The sequence below is a fragment of the Sminthopsis crassicaudata genome, chromosome 3 (assembly GCF_048593235.1).
Source record: "Sminthopsis crassicaudata isolate SCR6 chromosome 3, ASM4859323v1, whole genome shotgun sequence".
Taxonomy (NCBI): domain Eukaryota; kingdom Metazoa; phylum Chordata; class Mammalia; order Dasyuromorphia; family Dasyuridae; genus Sminthopsis; species Sminthopsis crassicaudata.
The window spans coordinates 290,374,767-290,398,639 of NC_133619.1; positions in this window are offsets into that span (position 1 = coordinate 290,374,767).

The following is a 23,873-nucleotide window of genomic DNA, read 5'->3' on the forward strand; positions in this document are numbered from 1 at the left end:
CTTTTTTGTTGTTGTTGTTGTTGTTGTTGAAACCAACTTTATGGCAAATAAAAAAGAAAAGCAGTGTTACTGGTGTTCAAAAGGTAAAGAAATTTCATGCAACAATTTAAGTCTCTTCCAATATAATCAGCTCTGTTACCCTTTTGTGGCAGCCTGCCAATGGGTAGGAAGCTTAGATCTTTTATCATCCTAAGGAAAACTCATTCAGCAAACTACAGAAAATAACTTGCTGGCCTGTGACTTTCTTACTCTTAAATAAACATGTGGTCTATGGAGGAAATCACTATTTCATGGTTATTTATTTATTTTTGAGTCTGAAGACTACAAGTTTTGGGATTGCTGTATGCTTAAAAAAAAAAAAAAAAAAAAAAAGCTTGTTCAGGAACAATAGTATACAGCATGTAGAACATTGATTTTTTTCCTCCTTTTTTGGAAAAGAACTCTGTATGCTGTGAATTTAGGGGTTTAAATTATATAAACTTGGTCATTTCTTTGTGTCCTTTTAAAAAAGAAAAACTGCTCAAATTGCCAAATTATAGAGGAACTCTTATCAGCTCTTAATATTGTTAAAATATTGACATGTGGAACTAGCAAAGACAAGGAGAATAAGTTCTAGTCTTGAAGCTTATTTGCTTTGTGAAACTGTGCAAATCATTTCGACCAATAAGATTTTTCTCAATGAAGTAAAATAAAATTACTTCATCACTACTACTACTACTACTACTACTACTACTACTACTACTACTACTACTATACTACTACTACTATACTTATTATATGCTAAGTCCTTCATAATTATCTCATTTGATAATGAGGAGAGGGAGACAGAGGAGGAGAACAAGGCGAAGCAGAAGAGGAGGACCAGATAAACTCAATAGGGCTCCTTAGCATTTTTATTCTGGAGTATAATGTCAGTTAGTCAGCACTGGTAAAATCTATGAATCTTTTCACAGAATGATGTTTTTAAATGCATAAAATAAAACACAAAGTGGTCCAAATATAAGTGTATATACAGTGTAACTAGATGAGGCAGTGTATAGAATGTTGCTCCTAGAATCAGGAGCATCTGAATTCAAATCCAGTGTCACACGCTAGTTGTGTGAGTCTAGGCAACCAGTTAATCCTTTTGCCTCATTTCCTAAGATAGACTGTACTATCTTTACCAAGAAAATTCAAAATAATCTTGGAGAGTCTGAAATGTTCCAACAACAAAAAAGTAGGTAAGTTATTCACATTATATATCCACATATAAACACATATGTTATAATATGCACATACATAATTATATAGATAATATGTATATATGCATAAATCATAGGCAGATACAAGCATATATATGAATAAACATGCATGATATGCATATGTATGATTACATGCATGTGTGTGCATATTCATGAAGTTTTGTCCTAATTAATAATTTGGAATTCTGCTATTTTAGAAATATTAAACCATTTAAATTATATAAAAAATCATATTTTTTCAGAGATGGGCTTTGTAGATATAATTTGATGATAAATTATTAATTTTGGGGGTAGTGTAAAGATTAACATGAAAACAACTATTACTAGTTCTTTTGGTTTCCTGACATCTTACATTTGAGGGCACTCAACTAGATAGGTGTGCATGTTAAAACCAAATGCAAAATACATGATAATTGAAGAGGTACAGTTTGTGGATTTAAAAGGAATTTTAAATAGAACCCTATACAAGATTGGTAACATTAAGAGGAGACTACTGGACAAAGTGACTTAGCAGCTACATTTCACTAGGGGAAGTCTGCAGCAGGAGTCATAAGTTTCTGGCTCTCTTTAAGTCTTTTTGACATTTTCAGGGATACTATATTGCAGCAGTTAAATCTGAAGATGACTGGTGCATTACAATAGGGTGAGGATTGCTAATGAGACTAGTGTTCTTTCTCTGTGGGTTGATTTTTTCATTGATTCTGGCTTGAAGTCCTGGATTTAAGAGTAGAGATGTTGCTGCCAAGTGTACTACTGCTTCATGGTGGCCAACACAAAAAGGACATTAGCAAAGAAACTGTAATAGGCTATGGCTGTTCTTCAATAAATGTTGTCGAATGGAAGAGAATTTACAGGAAGAGAGAGGAACTACTACAGTACTCTAATGATTCATCAGGGTGTCGAAGTGACCCTGAATTCTCCAAGGCTATGCCAAGGTAATACAAGCTTTGGCAAGATATACAAGCTGGAAAGCCTTTGTGTACTGCCCAGAAGATGAACCTTATAACTCTGGTCCAAGAACCAGTCTAGCTTAGTTAGCAAAGCTTCATTGTCAGGCTTGCTGCTGGGAATGCACTTTTTGGCCACCACAACTCTCCTAAACCATTTATACATTACAGAGATTTATAATCTCTATCTATTCAGGGAGTATGCATACTGACATAATAACTAGTCTTCAAAGTATTGGAGTAGGAAATTCAGCAATCATTTGATTTGCTCCACAAAAATCATAAATATAGATGTAGTTTTATGCAGTGTCATATGTCATGAACTGTCTTTCTATGATAATGAAGTGTGTTCATCAACTTTTTCAGCAGCAAATGCTCTTTTATTGTGTCTACCTATATTGTTCTCCGAGATTATACATTATAGCATATCTGTGAAACAATATTAATATTAAATGTATATGCATCCAACAGAATGATTTCTAATTTCACACAGGAAATGTTAAATGATTAGAATAGAAATTGTTTAATTCTGTCATTGTCCCATTTACCTCCAGTCACCTTTTCCCTTCACTGATTATCCTATTTATTTTGTTTAGTTTCCCTTGATAATCTCACCTACTTCTCAGCATTCATTAGCTTTACATTTTTAAATTGGATTTTGTTCTGTATTTGGTTTCTGTTAATTGTTGGTTTGGTGGTTCATTTAATGCCCCTGTTTTAATTTGATATACTTGCCTTTTAAAAATCTAAGTTGTTAATAAATTCCTTGTCCTGTCCCCCTGCCTCCCCCAAAAAACCACTTTTCTATTTAGAAATTGGTTTTTTCTTTCTATTAAAACTGTGTATCTTTGTGCCATCAGAGTTTCATTCCAGAAGTTTTTTCATATTTGTATAGCAATTTCCATTACAAAATTTTAATTCATGGAATGCACATATGGATAGATTTCTTTAAATCTTTTAAATATATTTCCCAGAATATAAAAATTAATAGCAATCAAATAAATATTAATCTGCTTTATCAAAAAAGGCTTGGAAAGAACTATGACTATTTACCCCCTCTCTTTTATTCATCCAAATTCTGGGAGTATAAGTTCGCCATTTCTCCCCATGACACCTATGCATTATACCAAAACAAGTTATTCCTCTCTGTTGGTACAGAGTTTACAATGAAATTTCCCATTATTGGGTTCTTTACTCTTTAAAAGGTGAAATCATAATTATGACAAGTCAGGAAAGATTGGCTTCTCTTTTTCTGATGTAGAGAAATCTCCATATGTCTATTTATTTGAAATCCCCTTTTAATATTACAATATGCCTTTGTGCCTAAACTATCATTCTATTTCTTAAACTTTTTTTTTCATCTTTAATTTTTTATTTTATTTTATAATTATAACATTTTTGACAGTACATATGCATGGGTAATTTTTTACAACATTATCCCTTGCACTTACTTCTATTCAGATTTTTTCCCTTCCTCCCCCAACCCCCTCCCCCAGATGGCAAGCAGTCTTATATATGTTAAATATATTGCAGTATATTCTAGATACAATATATGTATGTAGAACCGAATTTTTTGTTGCACAGGAAGAATTGGATTCAGAAGGTAAAAATAACAGTTTACATTCATTTCCCAGTGTTCGTTTTCTGGATGTAGCTGGTTCTGTCCATCATTAATCAATTGGAATTGGATTAGCTCTTCTCTATGTTGAAGAAATCCACTTCCATCAGCATACATCCTCGTACAGTATCACTGTTGAAGTGTATAATGATCTTCTGGTTCTGCTCGTTTCACTCAGCATCACTTGATGTAAGTCTCTCCAAGCCTCTCTGTATTTCTCCTGTTGGTCATTTCTTATAGAACAATAATATTCCATAACATTCATATACCATAGTTTACCCAACCAATCTCCAATTGATGGACATCCATTCATCTTCCAGCTTCTAGCCACTATAAAAAGGGCTGCCACAAACATTTTGGCACATACAGGTCCCTTTCCCTTCTCTAGTAGTTCCTTGGGGTATAAGCCTAGTAGTAGTAGTAGTATGGCTGGGTCAAAGGGTATGCACATTTTGATAACTTTTTGGGCATAATTCCACATTGCTCTCCAGAATGGTTGGATTCTTTCACAACTCCACCAACAATGCATCAGTGTCCCAGTTTTCCCACAGCCCCTCCAACATTCATCGTTATTTGTTCCTGTCATCTTAGCCAATCTGACAGGTGTGTAATGATACCTCAGAGTTGTCTTAATTTGCATTTCTCTGATCAATAGTGATTTGGAACACTCTTTCATATGAGTGGAAATAGTTTTAATTTCATCATCTGAAAATTGTCTGTTCATATCCTTTGACCATTTATCAATTGGAGAATGGCTTGATTTCTTATAAATTAAAGTCAATTCTCTGTATATTTTGGAGATGAGGCCTTTATCAGAACCTTTAACTGTAAAAATGTTTTCCTAATTTGTTACTTCCCTTCTAATCTTGTTTGCATTAGTTTTGTTTGTGCAGAAACTTTTTAATTTGGTGCAATCAAAATGTTCTATTTTGTGATCAATAATGGTCTCTAGTTCTCCCTTGGACACAAACTCCTTCCTCCTCCACAAGTCTGAGAGGTAAACCATCCCATGTTCCTCCAATTTATTTATGATTTCATTCTTTATGCCTAAATCTTGGACCCATTTTGATCGTATCTTAGTATGTGGTGTTAAATGTGGGTCCATGCCTAGTTCCTGCCATACTAATTTCCAGTTTTCCCAGCAGTTTTTGTCAAATAATGAATTCTTATCCCAAAATTTGGGATCTTTGGGTTTGTCAAAGATTAGATTGCTATTTTTATTCACTATCTTGCCCTGTGAACCTAACCTATGCCACTGATCAACTAGTCTATTTCTTAGCCAATACCAAATGGTTTTGGTGACTGTTGCTTTATAATATAGCTTTAAATCAGGTACACTTAGATCACCTTCCTCTGACTTTTTTTTCATTAGTTCCCTTGCAATTCTCGACCTTTTATTCTTCCATATGAATTTTGTTATTATTTTTTATTAAAATCATTAAAATAGTTTCTTGGGAGTCTGATTGGTATAGCACTAAATAAATAGATTAGTTTGGGGAGTATTGTCATCTTTATTATATTCACTCGGCCTATCCAAGAACACTGAATGTCTTTCCAATTATTTAAATCTGACTTTATTTTTGTGGCAAGTGTTTTGTAATTTTGTTCATATAATTCCTGAGTCTCCTTTGGTAGATATATTCCCAAGTATTTTATACTATCGACTGTTATTTTGAATGGAATTTCTCTTTGTATCTATTGCTGTTGGATTGTGTTGGTAATGTATAAAAATCCTGAGGATTTATGTGGATTTATTTTGTATCCTGTGACTTTGCTAAAATTCTGAATTATTTCTAATAGCTTTTTACCAGAGTCTTTGGGGTTCTCTAAGTATACCATCATGTCATCTGCGAAAAGTGACAATTTGATTTCTTCATTTCCTACTCTAATTCCTTGGATCTCTTTCTCGGCTCTTATTGCAAGGCTAGAGGTTCTAGTACTATATTGAATAGTAATGGTGATAGTGGGCAACCTTGTTTCACTCCTGATCTTACAGGGAAAGGTTCTAGTTTATCACCATTACATATGATGTTTACTGAAGGTTTTAAATATATGCTCCTTATTATTTTAAGGAATAGTCCATTTATTCCTATACTCTCAAGCGTTTTTAGTAGGAATGGATGTTGGATTTTATCAAATGCCTTTTCTGCATCTATTGAGATGATCATATGGTTTTTATTAATTTGATTATTAATATGGTCAATTATTCTAATAGTTTTCCTAATATTAAACCAGCCCTGCATTCCTGGTGTAAATCCCACTTGGTCATAGTGTATTATCCTGGGGATGATTTTCTGAAGTCTATTTGCTAATATCTTATTTAAGATTTTAGCATCAATATTCATTAAGGAAATTGGTCTATAGTTTTCTTTCTCAGTTTTCGATCTACCTGGTTTAGGTATCAGTAACATGTCTGTGTCATAGAAGGAATTTGGTAGGAATCCTTCAATCCCTATTTTTTCAAATAGTTTACATAGCATTGGAGTTAGTTGTTCTTTAAATGTTTGGTAGAATTCACCTGTAAATCCATCTGGTCCTGGGGACTTTTTCTTAGGAAGTTGGTTAATAGCTTGGTCTATTTCTTTTTCTGAGATGGGACTATTTAGACTAGTTACTTCTTCCTCTGTTAATCTGGGCAAGCTATATTTTTGAAGGTATTCTTCCATTTCATTTAAGTTATCGAATTTATCGGCATAAAGTTGAGCAAAGTAGCTCCTAAGTATTGTTCTAATTTCCTCTTCATTGGTGGTGAGTTCACCCTTTTCATTTTCAAGACTATCAATTTGCTTTTTCTCTTTCCTTTTTTTAATCAGGTTTACTAAGGGTTTGTCTATTTTGTTGGTTTTTTCATAAAACCAACTCTTAGTTTTATTAATTAATTCAATAGTTTTTTTTACTTTCAATTTTATTAATCTCACCTTTTATTTTTTGAATTTCAAGTTTTGTGTTTGTCTGGGGGTTTTTAGTTTGTTCCTTTTCTAGCAATTTTAGTTGTAAGCCCAATTCGTTGGCCCTCTCTTTCTCTATTTTATGCAAGTAAGCCTATAGAGATATAAAACTTCCCCTTATTACTGCTTTGGCTGTATCCCACACATTTGGGTAAGATATCTCATTATTGTCATTTTCTTGGGTGAAATTATTAATTATGTCAATGATTTGCTGTTTTACCCAATCATTATTTAGTAAAAGATTATTTAGTTTCCAATTATTTTTTGGTCTATTTTCCCCTGGCTTTTTATTAAATGTTATTTTGATTGCATTATGGTCTGAAAAGGATGCATTTGCTATTTCTGCCTTACTGCATTTGATTTTGAGGTTTTTATGCCCTAGTATATGATCAATTTTTGTATAGGTTCCATGAACTGCTGAGAAGAAAGTATATTCCTTTCTGTCTCCATTTAGCTTTCGCCAAAGATCTATCATATCAAACTTTTCTAGTATTCTATTTACCTCTTTGACTTCTTTCTTATTTATTTTGTGGTTTGATTTATCTAATTCTGAGAGTGCAAGGTTGAGATCTCCCGCTATTATAGTTTTGCTATCTATTTCCTCTTGCAACTCTCTTAATTTCTCTTTTAAGAATTTAGATGCTACACCACTTGGTGCATACATGTTTAATATTGATACTGCTTCACTATTGATGCTTCCCTTTAGCAGGATATAATGCCCTTCCTTATCTCTTTTAATTAGATCAATTTTTGTTTTTGCTTGATCTGAGATGAGGATGGCTACTCCTGCTTTTTTGGTTTTGCCTGAAGCATAATAGATTCTGCTCCACCCTTTTACTTTTAGTTTGAATGTCTCACCCTGTTTCAGGTGTGTTTCCTGTAAACAACATATAGTAGGATTCTGACTTTTAATCCAGTCTGCTAACTGCTTCCTCTTTATGAGGCAGTTTGCCCCATTCACATTTATGGTTAGAAGGACTAATTCTATACTGCTTGCCATCCTATTAACCCCTGCTTATGCTTTTCCCCTTTCTTTCCCTTTTACCCTCCTATCCAGTATTAAACTGGTGAACACCACTTGCTTTTCACAGCCCTCCCTTTTTAGGATCCCTCCCCCACCTTAAAGATCCTCCCCTAATTTTACCCCTTTTCCTCAAAATTACTGTATTCCCTTCCCCTTAGCTTACTCCTTCCCTTTCACTTTTCAATGAAGTGGAAGAAGTTTCACCATAAATCGAATATGTCTATTGATACACACTATGTTCATCTCCCTCCTTTCTTTCTCTCAGATATAATAGGTTACCTTTGCCTCTTCATGAGATGTAGTACCACCACTTTACACTTTTTTATGATATAATCTCCTTTCCACCTCTAATTTCTAAGACAAATTGTACATATGTTCTTTACATATTTTTTTGACAGAAGTATAGTTCTCAAGATTTCTTTTTACCTTTTTAGAAATCTCTTGAGTTCTGTATTTGAAGATCAAACACTTTATGTAGGTCTGGTTTTTTTATCAAAAATAGATGGAATTCATTTATTTCGTTAAATGTCCATCTTCTTCCCTGGAAAACGATGCTCATTCTTGCTGGGTAAGTTATTCTTGGCTGCATACCAAGTTCCTTAGCCTTTTGGAATATCATGTTCCAGGCCCTGCGTTCTTTTAATGTGGACGCTGCTAGATCCTGGGTTATCCTTATTGTGGATCCTCCATATCTGAATTGTTTTTTTCTAGCAGCTTCCAATATCTTTTCCTTTGTCTGATGGTTCTTGAACTTGGCCACTATATTTCTTGGCATTTTGATTTTAGGGTCCCTTTCAGTAGGTGATCGATGAATTTTTTCAATGTCTATTTTACCCTCTGTTTCCAAAACGTCTGGGCAGTTCTCTTTGATAATTTCCTCGAAAATGCTGTTCAAGCTCTTTTTTTCCTCCCATTTTTCAGGGAGTCCGATTATTCTCAGATTGTCTCTCCTGGATCTGTTTTCCAGGTCTGTTGTCTTTCTGGTAAGGTACTTGACAGTCTTTTCAATTGTTTCATTTCTCTGGTTTTGCTTGACTCCCTCTTGGTTTCTCCTTGAGTCATTCATTTCTACTTGTTCCAGTCTAATTTTCAATGATGTATTTTCTTCACTCACTTTTTTTATATCTCTTTGTAATTGTCCAATTGAGTTTTTATCTTCTATGGAATTTTTTTCCATTTTATCCATTTTATTTTTTAGAGAGCTGATTTCTTTTTCCAGCTCACTAATCCTGTTTTCCTTGGAGTTGTTTACCTTTTCCAGCTCACTAATCCTGTTTTCCTTGGAGTTGTTTACCTTTTCCAGCTCAGTAATCTTGTTTCTCAATGATTTGATTTCTTTATCCACTCTGTCTTTGAATGCATGGGATGACTTCTCCAGGCTCTCTTGCCAAGCTTCCCTTTCCTTTTCCCATTTCTCTTCCAGCTCTCTTGTGAGACCCTTTTTGATTTCCTCTATGAGGTTCTTTTGTATTGAGGAGCAGTTTATATCCCTCCCAGGGGATACATCTGGGGACCGTCTGTTCCTAGTCTCCTCAGCATTTGAAATCTGCTCCCTCTCCACACAGAAGCTGTCAATGGTTAGAGCCCTTTTGAATTTTTTGTTCATTTTGTCAGAGTAGGAATCAAAGAAAATAAACTGACAGGAGAAACAATAGGTCTGTTTTTGGGGGGATGGGGCTGGATGGTATTAATGGGCTTCCTCTACAGATTGGGGGTAGGGCAGCAGAGAGCCACTAACAGAACAGCAATGACTGTACTGAGTCTGAGCTCTGAGGCTCCGAGAACGCATTGAGTCAGTCCAGGTGGAGGTTGGGGGTGGCCGGGCTCTGAGAGACGCTGGCTTTCTGGGGTTTTAATCTTCACCTCTGGTGTTTACACCCTCTCCGCTGCTCCTTGCTGCAAGACGGAGCATCCACACAGGGGCAAAAGCCCTTTTACAGAAATGGCAGAGATCACACCCCTCCTGCTCTGGTCTGAGCTGTGTGAGCTGCCTGTCTTGCTCTTGCTGTCTGCCCTCAGTCTGCGCCCATTCTGATTGACCCTCCCCCAAGCAAACACAGACCTTTTCTGGCGACTTTCAAGGATGTCTTCTCTTGGTGATTATTTGTGGATTTCTTTCTTGGTCAAGCATTAAGTCAGAGGCTTGTCATGAAGTAAGTTCTGAGAGAAAACGAGGAGCTCAAGCAGCTGTCTGCCTCAACGCCGCCATCTTGGCCGGAAGTCCCTATTTCTTAAACTTTAAAAAAAATGTCCAGCCCAGATGATTTATAATGTAATTTGATTTATTTTGTTTTTTTAATTCATTGAGCTTCAGGCAGCATTATGATGTTGGTTATGGAATCAAAAAGAGTTAAGGTCAAATTTGACAAATTTGAAATTTACTAGCTATGTGAACTTAAACAAGTCACTGCCTCAGTTTCCTCAAGTATTTAATGGGGATAATAATAGCACTTACCTCCCAAGATTGTTGTGAAGATCAAATGAAATAAATTTGTTAAGCTCTTGTCACAATGCCTGAAACATAGTAGTTGGTGATGTTGCTCCATCATTTTTAAGTTCTGTCCAATTTTTCTTGGGCCATTTGGAGTTATCCTGTCAAAGATACTGGAGTAGTTTGTGATTTCCTTCTCTTACTCATTTTATATATGAGGACTTAAGGCAAATGGAATTAAGTGACTTGCCTAGGATCACACAGCAAGGGCCTAAAGTTAATTTTGAACTCAGGAAGATGAGTCATTCTAATTTCAGCCCTATTACTCCATCTACTATGCCATTTAACTGCAATGGAAATGTGTAATCTCTTTTTTCTCCTTCTTTAACTATACAGTGTCCATCATGCTTCCCCCTCTCAACCCATTTTTGGATTTAAACATAAGTACTTTTCTTTTATATATATATATGTGTGTGTGTGTGTGTGTGTGTATTAAATTTTATAATTATAACTTTTTTTTTTGACAATACATATGCTTGGGTAATTTTTACATTATCCTTTGCACTTACTTCTATTCCAATTTTCCCTTCTTCCTCCCACCCCCTCCCCTAGATGGCAGGCAGTTCCATACATGTTAAATGTTAAAGTCAATTAATGTTAAAGTAAATTAAAGTCAATTCTCTTTATATTTTGGAGATGAGTCCTTTATCAGAAAGTTTAACTGTAAAAATGATTTCCCAATTTGTTCCTTCCCTTCTAATCTTGTTTGCATTAGTTTTGTTTGTGCAGAAACTTTTTAATTTGTTGTAATAAAAATTTTCTATTTTGTGATCAATAATGGTCTCTAGTTCTCCCTTGGACACAAACTCCTTTCTCCTGCACAAGTCCGAGAAGTAAACCATCCCATGTTCCTCCAATTTATTTATGATCTTGTTCTTTATGCCTAAATCATGGACCCATTTTGATCTTATCTTGGTATGGATCCATGCCTAATTTCTGCCAGTTTTCCCAGCAGTTTTCTGTCAAATAATGAATTCTTATCCCAAAAGTTGGGATCTTTGGGTTTGTCAAAGCCTAGATTGCTACAGTTGTTCACTATTTTGTCTGTGAACCTAACTTATGCCACTGATCAACTAGTCTAATTCTCAGCCAATACCAAATGGTTATGGTGACTGTTGCTTTATGATATAGTTCTACATCAGGTACAGCTAGACCATCTTCATTTAATTTTTTTTTCATTACTTCCCTTGAAATTCTCGACCTTTTGTTGTTCCTTATGAATTATGTTGTTATTTTTTCTAGGTCATTAAAACAGTTTCTTGGGAGTCTGATTGGTATAGCATTCAATAAATAGATTAGTTTAGGAAGTATTGTCATCTTAATTATGGTCGCTCGGCCTATCCAAGAGCACTGAATGTCTTTCCAATTATTTAAATCTGACTTTATTTTGTGGCAAGTATTTAGTAATTTTGCTCATATAATTCCTGACTTTCCTTCAGTAGAGATATATTCCCAAATATTTGATACTATCGAGTGTTATTTTGAATGGAATTTCTCTTTGTATCTCTTGCTGTTGGATTGTGTTGGTAATGTATAAAAATGCTGAGGATTTATGTCGATTTATTTTGTATCCTGCAACTTTGCTAAAATTCTGAAATATTTCTAATAGCTTTTTAGCAGAGTCCTTAGGGTTCTGTAAGTATACCATCACGTCATCTGCAAAGAGTGATAATTTGATTTCCTCATTTCCTACTCTAATTCCTTAAATCTCTTTCTCGGCTCTTATTGGTGATAGTGGGCAATCTTGTTTCGCTCCTGATCTTACAGGGAAAGGTTCTAGTTTATCACCATTACATTTGATGTTTACTGAAGGTTTTAAATATATGCTCTTTATTATTTTAAGGAATAGTCCATTTATTCCTATACTCTCAAGCGTTTTTAGTAGGAATGGATGTTGGATTTTATCAAATGCTTTTTCTGCATCTATTGAGATGATCATATGGTTTTTATTAATTTGATTATTAATATGGTCAATTATACTAATAGTTTTCCTAATATTAAACCAGCCCTGCATTCCTGGTATAAATCCCACTTGGTCATAGTGTATTATCCTGGGGATGATTTTCTGAAGTCTTTTTGCTAATATCTTATTTAAGATTTTAACATCCATATTCATTAAGGAAATTGGTCTATAGTTTTCTTTCTAAATTTTTGATCTACCTGGTTTAGGTATCAGTACCATGTCTGTGTCATAAAAGGAATTTGGTAGGACTCCTTCAATCCCTATTTTTTCAAATAGTTCATATAGCATTGGAGTTAGTTTTTCTTTAAATGTTTGGTAGAATTCACATGTAAATCCATCTGGTCCTGGGGATTTTTTCTTAGGGAGTTGGTTAATAGATTGTTCTATTTCTTTTTCTGAGATGGGACTATTTAGACTACTTACTTCTTCCTCTATTAATCTTGGCAAGCTATATTTTTGAAGCTATTCTTTCATTTCATTTAAATTATCAAATTTATTGGCAAAGTAGCTCCTAACTATTGTTCTAATTTCCTCTTCATTATTGGTATGTTCTCCCTTTGCATTTTGAAGACTAACAATTTGCTTTTTCTCTTTCCTTTTTTTAATCAGGTTTCCTAAGGGTTTGTCTATTTTGATGTTTTTTTCATAGAACCAACTCTTAATTTTATTAATTAGGAGACAAACTAAAGGGTTGACTTCTGGCCAATATGGCGGCGTGGAGGCAGACAGCTGCTTGAGCTCAGTGCTTTCTCTCAAGACTTACTTCATGACAAGCCTCAGAGTTAATGCTTGACCAGAAAAGAAAGCCACAAATAATCACCAAGAGAAGACATCCTTTAAATTTGCCAGAGAAGGTCTGTATTTGCTCGAGGGAGGGTCGAACAGACTGTGCACAGACTGAGGGCAGGCAAGCCAGAGCAAGACAGGCAACGCACAGAGCTCAGAGCAGAGGGGGGAGAGGTACTATCTTTGCCATTCCTGTGAAAAGGCTTTTACCCCAGTGTGGATGTTCTGTCTTGGCAGCAAGCCAGGAGCAGCAGAAACGGTGTAAACACTGGAGGTGAAGATTAAAACCCTGGAAAGCCAGTGTCTCTCTCAGAACCTGACCACCCCCACCCCCACCTGGAGTGACTCAGAGTTCTCAGAACCTCAGAGCACTGTGCTGTTAGTGATTCTCTGCTGCCCTCCCCCCTAGTCTGTAGAAGAAGCCCATTAACACCATCCAGCCCCAGCCCCTCAAAAACAGACTTATTGTTTCTCTTGCCAATTTGTTTTCTGCAATTTTCTCTTGACAAAATGAACAGAAATTTCAAAAAGGCTCTAACCATTGACAGCCTCTGTATGGAGAGAGAGCAGACTTCAATTACTGAGGAGACTAAAAACGGACTGTCCCCCAGAGGAATGCCCTAAGGGGGATATGAGCTGCTCCTCAATACAAAAGAACCACATAGAGGAAATCAAAAAGGCTCTCACAAGAGAGCTAGAAGAGAAATTGGAAAAGGAAAGGGAGGATTGGAAAGAGAGCCTGGAGAAGTTATCCAGAGTGGATAAAGAGATCAAATCATTGAGAAATAAAATTAGTGAATTAGAAAAGGCAAACAACTCCAAGGAAAACAGGATTAGTGAATTAGAAAAGATAAACAACTACAAGGAAAACAGGAATTGGGAGCTGGAAAAGGTAAAGAACTCCAAGGAAAACAAGATTAATGAGCTGGATAAAGAAATCAGCTCTCTAAAAAATAAAATGGAAAAAAATTCCATAGAAGAAAAAAAGTCACTTAAAAACATAAAACAATTACAAAAAGATATAAAAAAAGTGAGTGAAGAAAATACAACATTGAAAATTAGACTGGAACAAGTAGAAATGAATGACTCAAGGAGAAACCAAGAGGGAGTCAAGCAAAACCAGAGAAATGAAACAATTGAAAAGAATATCAAGTACCTTATTAGAAAGACAACAGACCTGCAAAACAGATCCAGGAGAGACAATTTGAGAATAATCAGACTCCCTGAAAAATGTGAGGAAAAAAGAGCTTTGACACTATTTTCGAGGATATTGTCAAAGAGAACTGCCCAGACGTTCTGGAAACAGAGTTTAAAATAGACATTGAAAAAATTCATCGATCACCTACTGAAAGGGACCCTAAAATCAAAACACCAAGTTCAAAAATCATCAGACAAAGGAAAAAAATATTGGAAGCTGCTAGAAAAAAGCAATTCTGATATGGAGGAGCCACAATAAGGATAACCCAGGATCTAACAGCGTCCACATTAAAAGAACGCAGGGCCTGGAACATGATATTCCGAAAGGCTAAGGAACTTGGTATGCAGCCAAGAATAACTTACCCAGCAATAATGAGCATTGTTTTCCAGGGAAGAAGATGGACATTTAATGAAATAAATGAATTCCATCTATTCTTGATGAAAAAACCAGACCTACAAAAAATGTTTGATCTTCAAATACAGAACTCAAGAGATTTCTAAAAAGGTAAAAAGAAATCTTGAGAACTATACTTCGGTCAAAAAATATGTAAAGAACATATCTACAATTTGTCTTAGAAACTAGAGGTGGAAAGGAAAATTATATCATAAAAAAAGTGTAAAGTGGTGATACTAAATCTCAAGAAGAGGCAAAGGTAACCTATTATATCTGAGAGAAAGAAAGGAGGGAGATGAACATAGTGTGTATCAATAGACATATTCGATTTATGGTGAAACTTCTTCCACTTTATTGAAAAGTGAAAGGGAAGGAATAAGCTAAGGGGAAGAAAATACAGAAATTGTGAGGAAAAGGGGTAAAATGAGGGGAGTAACCTTAAGTTGGGGGAGGGATCCTAAAAAGGGAGGGCTGTGAAAAGCAAATGCTGTTCACAAGTTTAATACTGGGTAGGGGGTTAAGAGGGAAGGAAAGGGGAAATGCATAAGCAGGGGTTAATAGGATGGCAAGCAATATGGAATTAGTCATTCTAACCATAAATGTGAATGGTACAAACTGCCTCATAAAGAGGAAGCAGTTAGCAGACTGGATTAAAAGTCATAATCCTACAAGATGTTGTTTACAGGAAACACACCTGAAACTGGGTGATACATTCAAACTAAAAATAAAAGGGTGGAGCAGAATCTATTATGCTTCAGGCAAAACCAAAAAAGCAGGAGTAGCCATCCTCTCCTCAGATCAAGCAAAAACAAAATTTGATCTAATTAAAAGAGATAAGGAAGGGCATTATATCCTGCTAAAGGGTAGCATCAACAATGAAGCAGTATCAATATTAAACATATATGCACCAAGTGGTGCAGCACCTACATTCTTTTTTTTTTTTTTTTTTTTTTTGTATTCATTTTTCCAAATTACCCCCCCTCCCTCTATTCCCTCCCCCTGATGACAGGCAATCCCATACATTTTACATGTGTTACAATATAGTCTAGGTACAATACATGTGTGTGAATATCATTTTCTTGTTGCACAATAAACATTAGAATCCGAAGGTACATGCAACCTGGGCAGACAGATATTAGTGCTAACAATTTATATTCACTTCCCAGTGTTTCTTCTCTGGGTGTAGCTACCTCTGTCCATCATTGATCAACTGGAAGTGAGTTGGATCTTCTTTATGTTGAAGATTTCCACTTCCATCAGAATACATCCTCATACAGTATTGTTGTTGAAGTGTACAGTGATCTTCTGGTTCTGCTTATTTCACTCAGCATCAGTTGATTTAAGTCTCTCCAGGCCTCTCTGTATTCCTCTTGCTGGTCATTTCTTACAGAGCAATAATATTCCATAACCTTCATATACCACAATTTAACCAACCATTCTCCAACTGATGGACATCCATTTATCTTCCAGTTTCTAGCTACAACAAAAAGAGCTGCCACAAACATTTTGGCACATATATGACTCTTTCCGCTCTTTAGTATTTCTTTGGGATATAATCCCAGTAGTAGCGCTGCTGGGTCAAAGGGTATGCACAGTTTGATAACTTTTTGGGCATAATTCCAGATTGCTCTCCAGAATGGCTGGATTCTTTCGCAACTCCACCAGCAATGTATTAGTGTCCCAATTTCCCCACATCCCCTCCAACATTTATCATTATTTGTTCCTGTCATTTTAGCCAATCTGACAGGTGTGTAGTGGTATCCCAGAGTGGTCTTAATTTGCATTTCTCTGATCAGTAGTGATTTGGAACACTCTTTCATGTGAGTGGATATAGTTTCAATTTCTTCCTCTGAGAATTGTCTGTTCATATCCTTTGACCATTTATCAATTGGAGAATGGTTCGGTTTCTTATAAATTATGGTCAGTTCTCTATATATTTTGGAAATGAGACCTTTGTAATAACCTTTGTTTTTAAAAATATTTTCCCAATTTGTTAATTCCCTTCTAATCTTGTTTGCATTAGTATTATTTGTACAGAAACTTTTTAGTTTGATGTAATCAAAATCTTCTATTTTGTGATCAATAATGATCTCTAGTTCTCCTCTGGTCATAAATTCCTTCCTCCTCCACAAGTCTGAGAGGTAGATTATCCTCTGTTCCTCTAATCTATTTATTATCTCCCTCTTTATGCCTAAATCATGGATCCATTTTGATCTTATCTTGGTATATGGTGTTAAGTGTGGATCCATATCTAATTTCTGCCATACTAATTTCCAGTTTTCCCAACAGTTTTTTCCGAATAATGAATTTTTATCCCTAATGTTGGAATCTTTGGGTTTGTCAAAGATTAGATTGCTATAGATGTACCCTTTTTTGTCCTTTGTATCTAATCTGTTCCACTGATCTACCGGTCTATTTCTTAGCCAATACCAAATGTTTTTGGTGACTGCTGCTATATAATATAGCTTTAGATCAGGTACACTTAGACCACCTTCCTCTGAGTTTTTTTTTCATTAGTAACCTTGCAATTCTCGACCTTTTATTCTTCCATATGAATTTTGTTGTTATTTTTTCTAGGTCATTGAAATAGTTTCTTGGGAGTCTGATTGGTATAGCACTAAATAAATAGATTAGTTTGGGGAGTATTGTCATCTTTATTATATTCGCTCGGCCTATCCAAGAGCACGGAATGTCTTTCCAATTATTTAAATCTGATTTTATTTTTGTGGCAAGTGTTTTGTAATTTTTCTCATATAATTCCTGACTTTTCTTTGGTAGATGGATTCCCAAATATTTTATACTCTCAACATTTGTTTGGAATGGAATTTCTCTTTGTATCTCTTGCTGTTGTATTTTGTTAGTGATATATAAAAATGCCGAGGATTTATGTGGATTTATTTTGTATCCTGCCACTTTGCTGAAATTTTGAATTATTTCTAGTAGCTTTTTAGCAGAGTCTTTGGGGTTCTCTAAGTATACCATCATGTCATCTGCAAAAAGTGATAGTTTAATTTCCTCATTTCCTACTCTAATTCCTTGAATCTCTTTCTCGGATCTTATTGCCGAGGCTAGCGTTTCTAGTACTATATTGAATAGTAATGGTGATAGTGGGCAACCTTGATTCACTCCTGATCTTACTGGGAAAGGTTGCAGTTTATTTCTATTGCATATTATGCTTATTGAAGGTCTTAAATATATGCTCCTGATTATTCTAAGGAATAGTACATTTATTCCTATACTCTCAAGAGTTTTTAGTAGGAATGGATGTTGGATTTTGTCAAATGCTTTTTCTGCATCTATTGAGATGATCATATGGTTCTTATTAATTTGATTATTAATATGGTCAATTATATTAATAGTTTTCCTAATATTAAACCAGCCCTTCATTCCTGGAATAAATCCTACTTGATCATAGTGTATTATCTTGGAGATGATTTTCTGAAGTCTTTTTGCTAATATCTTATTTAAGATTTTAGCATCAATATTCATTAAGGAGATTGGTCTATAATTTTCTTTCTCAGTTTTCAACCTACCTGGTTTAGGTATCAGTACCATGTCTGTGTCATAAAAGGAGTTCGGTAGGACTCCTTCATCCCAGATTTTTTCAAATACTTTATGTTATCATTGGGGCTAATTGTTCTTTAAATGTTTAGTAGAATTAACATGTAAATCCATCTGTTCCTGGGGATTTTTTCCTGGGGAGTTGATTAATAGCTTGTTCTATTTCTTTTTCTGAAATGGGACTATTTAAGCAATTTATCTCCTCCTCTGTTAATCTAGGGAGCCTATATTTTTGGAGGAAGTCATCCATTTCACTTAAGTTATCAAATTTATTGGCATAAAGTTGGGCAAAGTAACTCCTTATTATTTCTCTAATTTCCTCTTCATTGGTGGAAAGATCCCCCTTTTCATTTGTAAGACTATCAATTTGATTTTCCTCTTTCTTTTTTTTGATCAAATTTACCAAAGGTTTATCTATTTTATTGGCTTTTTCATAAAACCAACTCTTGGTTTTATTTATTAATTCAATAGTTTTTTTACTTTCAATTTTATTGATTTCTCCTTTTAATTTTTGTATTTCAAGTTTAATTTTTGGTTGGGGGTTTATAATTTGGTCTTTTTCTAGCCTTTTAAGTTGTAAGCCCAATTTGTTAATCTTCTCTTTCTCTATTTTCTTCAAAGAAGCCTCTAAAGATATAAAATTTCCCTTTATTACTGCTTTAGCTCCAACCCAAAGATTTTGATATGATGTCTCATCATTGTCATTATCTTGGGTGAAATTGTTAATTGTTTCTATAATTTGCTCTTTCTGCCTTCCTACATTTAATTTTGAGATCTTTATGTCTTAATGTATGGTCTATTTTTGTATAGGATCCGTGAACTGCTGAGAAGAAAGTATATTCCTTTCTATTGCCATTCAGTTTTCTCCAAAGGTCTATCAAACCTAGTTTTTCTAATGTTCTATTTACTTTTTTAATTTCTTTCTTGTTTGTTTTGTGGTTTGATTTGTCTAAATCTGAGAGTGCAAGGTTGAGATCTCCCACTATTATAGTTTTACTGTCTATTTCTTCTTGCAGTTCTCTTAACTTTTCCTTTAGAAAGTTAGATGCTATACCACTTGGTGCATATATGTTTAGTATTGATATGGCTTCATTATTTATGCTACCTTTCAGCAGGATATATTTTCCTTCCTTATCTTTTTTAACGAGATCTACTTCTGCTTTTGCTTGATCTGAGATAAGGATAGCTACCCCTGCTTTTTTGGCTTTACCTGAAGCATAATAGGCTCTGTTCCAACCTTTTACCTTTATTCTGTATGTATCTCCCTGCTTTAAGTGTGTTTCCTGTAGGCAACATATTGTAGGGTTCTGCTTTTTGATCCAATCTGCTATCCGTCTCCGTTTGATGGGATCGTTCATCCCATTTACATTTACAGTTAAAATTACTAATTCTGTATTTCCTGCCATCGTATTATCCCCAGATTATGCTTTTTTCCCTTGACCCCCCTGATCCCCCTCCCCGATATTTAATTTACAGACCCCCCTTGTGACGCGCAACCCTCCCTCTTTTTTTTAGGATCCCTCCCCCCTCCCTCCAAGTCCCTTCACTTATTCTCCTTTTCCTTTTCCCTTTTTCTCTCCCCCCTTTTAATGAGGTGAGATAAAATTCTCTGAAAAACAAATATGTTAATTATTTACTCTTTGAGCCTCTCCTGATGAGAGTAAGATTCACACAATGATTCTCCCCCTCACTAAGTTCCCTCAGATATGGTGTATTTTCTATGCCTCTTCCTGGGATGTAGTTTCCCTCTTTTTATCACTCCTTCCCCTTTTTCTGAACCGACCTAATTCCCTTTACTACACCCCCCTTTTTTTTCTTTTATATCAGTAAAATCAAATTATCCTTGAGTATTTTTTTATATACCCACAACAGAGTTACAGTTCTCAAGGGTTCTGTGTACCTTTTTCTGTTTCTCTTCAGTCTTGTGGATGTAGATCAAATTTTTTGTTTAAGTCTGGTTTTTTTCTTAGAAACATATAGAATTCCTCTATTTCATTGAATGACCATCTTCTTCCATGGAAAAAGATGCTAAACTTAGCTGGGTAGTTCATTCTTGGTTGCAGTCCTTGATCTTTTGCCTTTCGGAATATCAGGTTCCAGGCCCTTCTATCTTTTAATGTGGAGGCAGCCAGATCTTGGGTGACCCTTATTGTGGCACCTTGGTATTTAAATTGTTTTTTTCTAGCTGCTTGCAGGATTTTCTCCTTTGTGTGGTAATTCTGCAGCTTAGCCACTATATTCCGTGGTGTTCTTTTTTTAGGGTCTATTTCAGAAGGAGTTCGATGAATTCTTTCCACATCTACTTTCCCTTCTGTTTCTATTATCTCTGGACAGTTCTCCTTGATAATTTCCTGTAAAATAGAATCTAGGCTCTTTTTTTGGTCATAGTTTTCTGGAAGTCCAATAATCCACAGATTATCTCTCCTAGATCTATTTTCCAGGTCTATAGATTTTCCCAGTAAGTATTTGACGTTGTTCTCCAGCTTCTCATTTTTTTTGTTTTGTTTGACTGATTCTTGGGTTCTCTGTGAATCATTCATTTCTATTTGTTCCATCCTGACTTTTAAGGAGTTATTTTCTTCTTTCACAGTTTTTAGTTCTTTTTGTAAATGCCCAATTTCGTTTTTAAATGAATTATTTTGCTCTATTGAATTTTTTTCCATTTCCCTAATTTTTTTTTTGAGAATTATTTTCTTTTTCCAATTCAGAAATTCTATTTTCTTGAGACTTTTTTTATCTTTTCCTGTGTTTTTTTAACCTTTTCTAATTCATAAATTTTGTTTCCCTGCATCTCCTGTGAATTCTTTATTTTTTCCAACTCCAATTTGAGGACGTTGTTATTCTCTATCATAGCTTCCCTTTCCTTTCCCCATTTTTCTTCAATCTCCCTCAATTTTTTAAGAGTTTCTTCTAGGAGAGAGTTATGTGATGGGGGGCAGGGATCGTTCCCCTTTAAGTTGTTATCTGCTGTCTCTCTGCTGTTAACTTCCTCGGGGTTGGATACCCGCTCTTTCTCTGTAAAAAAGGAATCTATGGTTTTTCTAGCTTTTTTGCTCATACTTAAAAAATCTTTTGGGGTCTGTCCCTGGGGTAGGAAATTATTTATTTACTTCTTTACCAGCTTCCTCCCAGACCGGATGGATGCAGCGGCCCCTGCGCCTGAGCTAAGCTAGAGCTCTGGGAGAGAGTTCCCCACCCCCTCCCTGGAAGTGCCTCAGAGGTGACTAGCACTGCTGTGCTTCGAGGGCGTAGAATAGTAAAGACAGCACAAAGCCCAGCCTATGTGTCCGGGTGGGGCATGGATGTCTGCAGCAGGTGACATGAAAAGCCCCTGCGCTCAAACTGGAAGTGTCTGCCAGAAACCGCGGTCCCTAGTTCAAAGGTTCCGCTTCTCTGGGACTTCCTGGAGCTGAGTTCCACTCCATCCAGCTAAGCTAGGCAGTGTGTGTTGCCTTGGGCCGTATCCACCCACTTGTCAATCTCTTAACTATTCTCAGGTGGTAGCTGAGGCCACACCCCCTGGTGCCGAGTCTCTGCTGAGTCACCCCCAGGATCGGGGAAAATCTAATTTGAGTTTTAAAATATTTTGGCTTTCTCTTCTGGACTGCTAAATAATTAGCAGAGAAGAGCTAACAGCCTGTGCCAGATTCCTTTACCTCAGTGGCTTCTCTGATCCCAGAGCCCTTCCCAGCGCAATGGGCGCAGTGTGCCCCTACCCCACCGTCTGTGCTGGTCTCTCTTATTCCTCCCCTGAGAACTGACCTTTCCTGTTGAAACTCCAGATTCTCTTCAGCTGGTAAGTCGTGCTTCCAGTCCTTGTGGTATCTATTAGTCGTGAGCTAATTTTGAGACTTAATTTATCTAATTGGTTGTGAGGGAGTGAGGACGTTCACTGAGTCCTGTGTTTATTTTCCTCCATCTTGGCTCCGCCCAGCAACTACATTCTTAAAAGAGAAATTAAAAGAGCGGTAAGAAGAAATAGATAGCAAAACTATAATAGTGGGAGATCTCAACCTTGCACTCTCAGAATTAGATAAATCAAATCACAAAATAAATAAGAAAGGAGTCAAAGAGGTAAATAGAGTATTAGAAAAGTTTGATATGATAGATCTTTGGCAAAAGCTAAATGGAGACAGAAAGGAATATACTTTCTTCTCAGCAGTTCAAGGAACCTATACAAAAATTGATCATATACTAGGGCATAAAAACCTTAAAATCAAAGCAGTAAGGCAGAAATAGTAAATGCATCCTTTTCAGACCACAATGCAATCAAAATTACATTTAATAAAAAGCCAGGGGACAATAGACCAAAAAAATAATTGGAAACTAAATAATATACTAAAGAATGATAGGGTAAAATAGCAAATCATAGACATAATTAATAACTTTACCCAAGAAAATGACAATAATGAGACATCATAGCAAAATATGTGGGATATAGCCAAAGCAATAATAAGGGGAAGTTTTATACCTCTGCAGGCCTAGTTGCATAAAATAGAGAAAGAGAGGGCCAACGAATTGGGTTTACAACTAAAATTGCTAGAAAAAGAACAAATTAAAAAACCCCAGACAAACACAAAACTTGAAATTCTAAACATAAAAGGTGAGATTAATAAAATTGAAAGTAAAAAAAAAACTATTGAATTAATTAATAAAACTAAGAGTTAGTTCTATGAAAAAACCAACAAAATAGAGAAACCCTTAGTAAACCTGATTAAAAAAAGGAAAGAGAAAAAGCAAATTGTTAGTCTTGAAAATGAAAAGGGTGAACTCACCACTAATGAAGAGGAAATTAGAACAATAGTTAGGAGCTACTTTGCTGAACTTTATGCTGATAATGACAACTTAAATGAAATGGAAGAATACCTTCAAAAATATAGCTTGCCCAGATTTTAACAGAGGAAGAAGTAAGTAGCCTAAATTGTCCCATCTCAGAAAAAGAAATATAACAATCTATTAACCAACTTCCTAAGAAAAAGTCCCCAGGACCAGATGGATTTACAGGTGAATTCTACCAAACATTTAAAGAACAACTAACTCCAATGCTATGTAAACTATTTGAAAAAATAGAGATTGAAGGAGTCCTACCAAATTCATTTTATCACACAGACATGATACTGATACCTAAACCAGGTAGATCGAAAACTGAGAAAGAAAATTATAGACCAATCTCCTTAATGAATATTGATGCTAAAATCTTAAATAAGATATTAGCAAATAGACTTCAGAAAATCATCGCCAGGACAATAAACTATGACCAAGTGGGATTTACACCAGGAATGCAGGGCTGGTTTAATATTAGGAAAACTATTAGTATAATTGACCATATTAATAATCAAATTAATAAAAAACATATGATCATCTCAATAGATGCAGAAAAAGCATTTGATAAAATCCAACATCCATTCCTACTAAAAACGCTTGAGAGTATAGGAATAAATGGACTATTCCTTAAAATAATAACAAGCATATATTTAAAACCTTCAGTAAACATGATATGTAATGGCAATAAACTAGAACCTTTCCTTGTAAGATCAGGAGTGAAACAAGATTGCTCACTATCACCATTATTATTCAATATAGTACTAGAACTCTAGCCTCGGCAATAAGAGCCGAGAAAGAGATTCAAGGAATTAGAGTAGGAAATGAGGAAATGGAATTATCACTTTATGCATATGACATGACGGTATACTTAGAGAACCC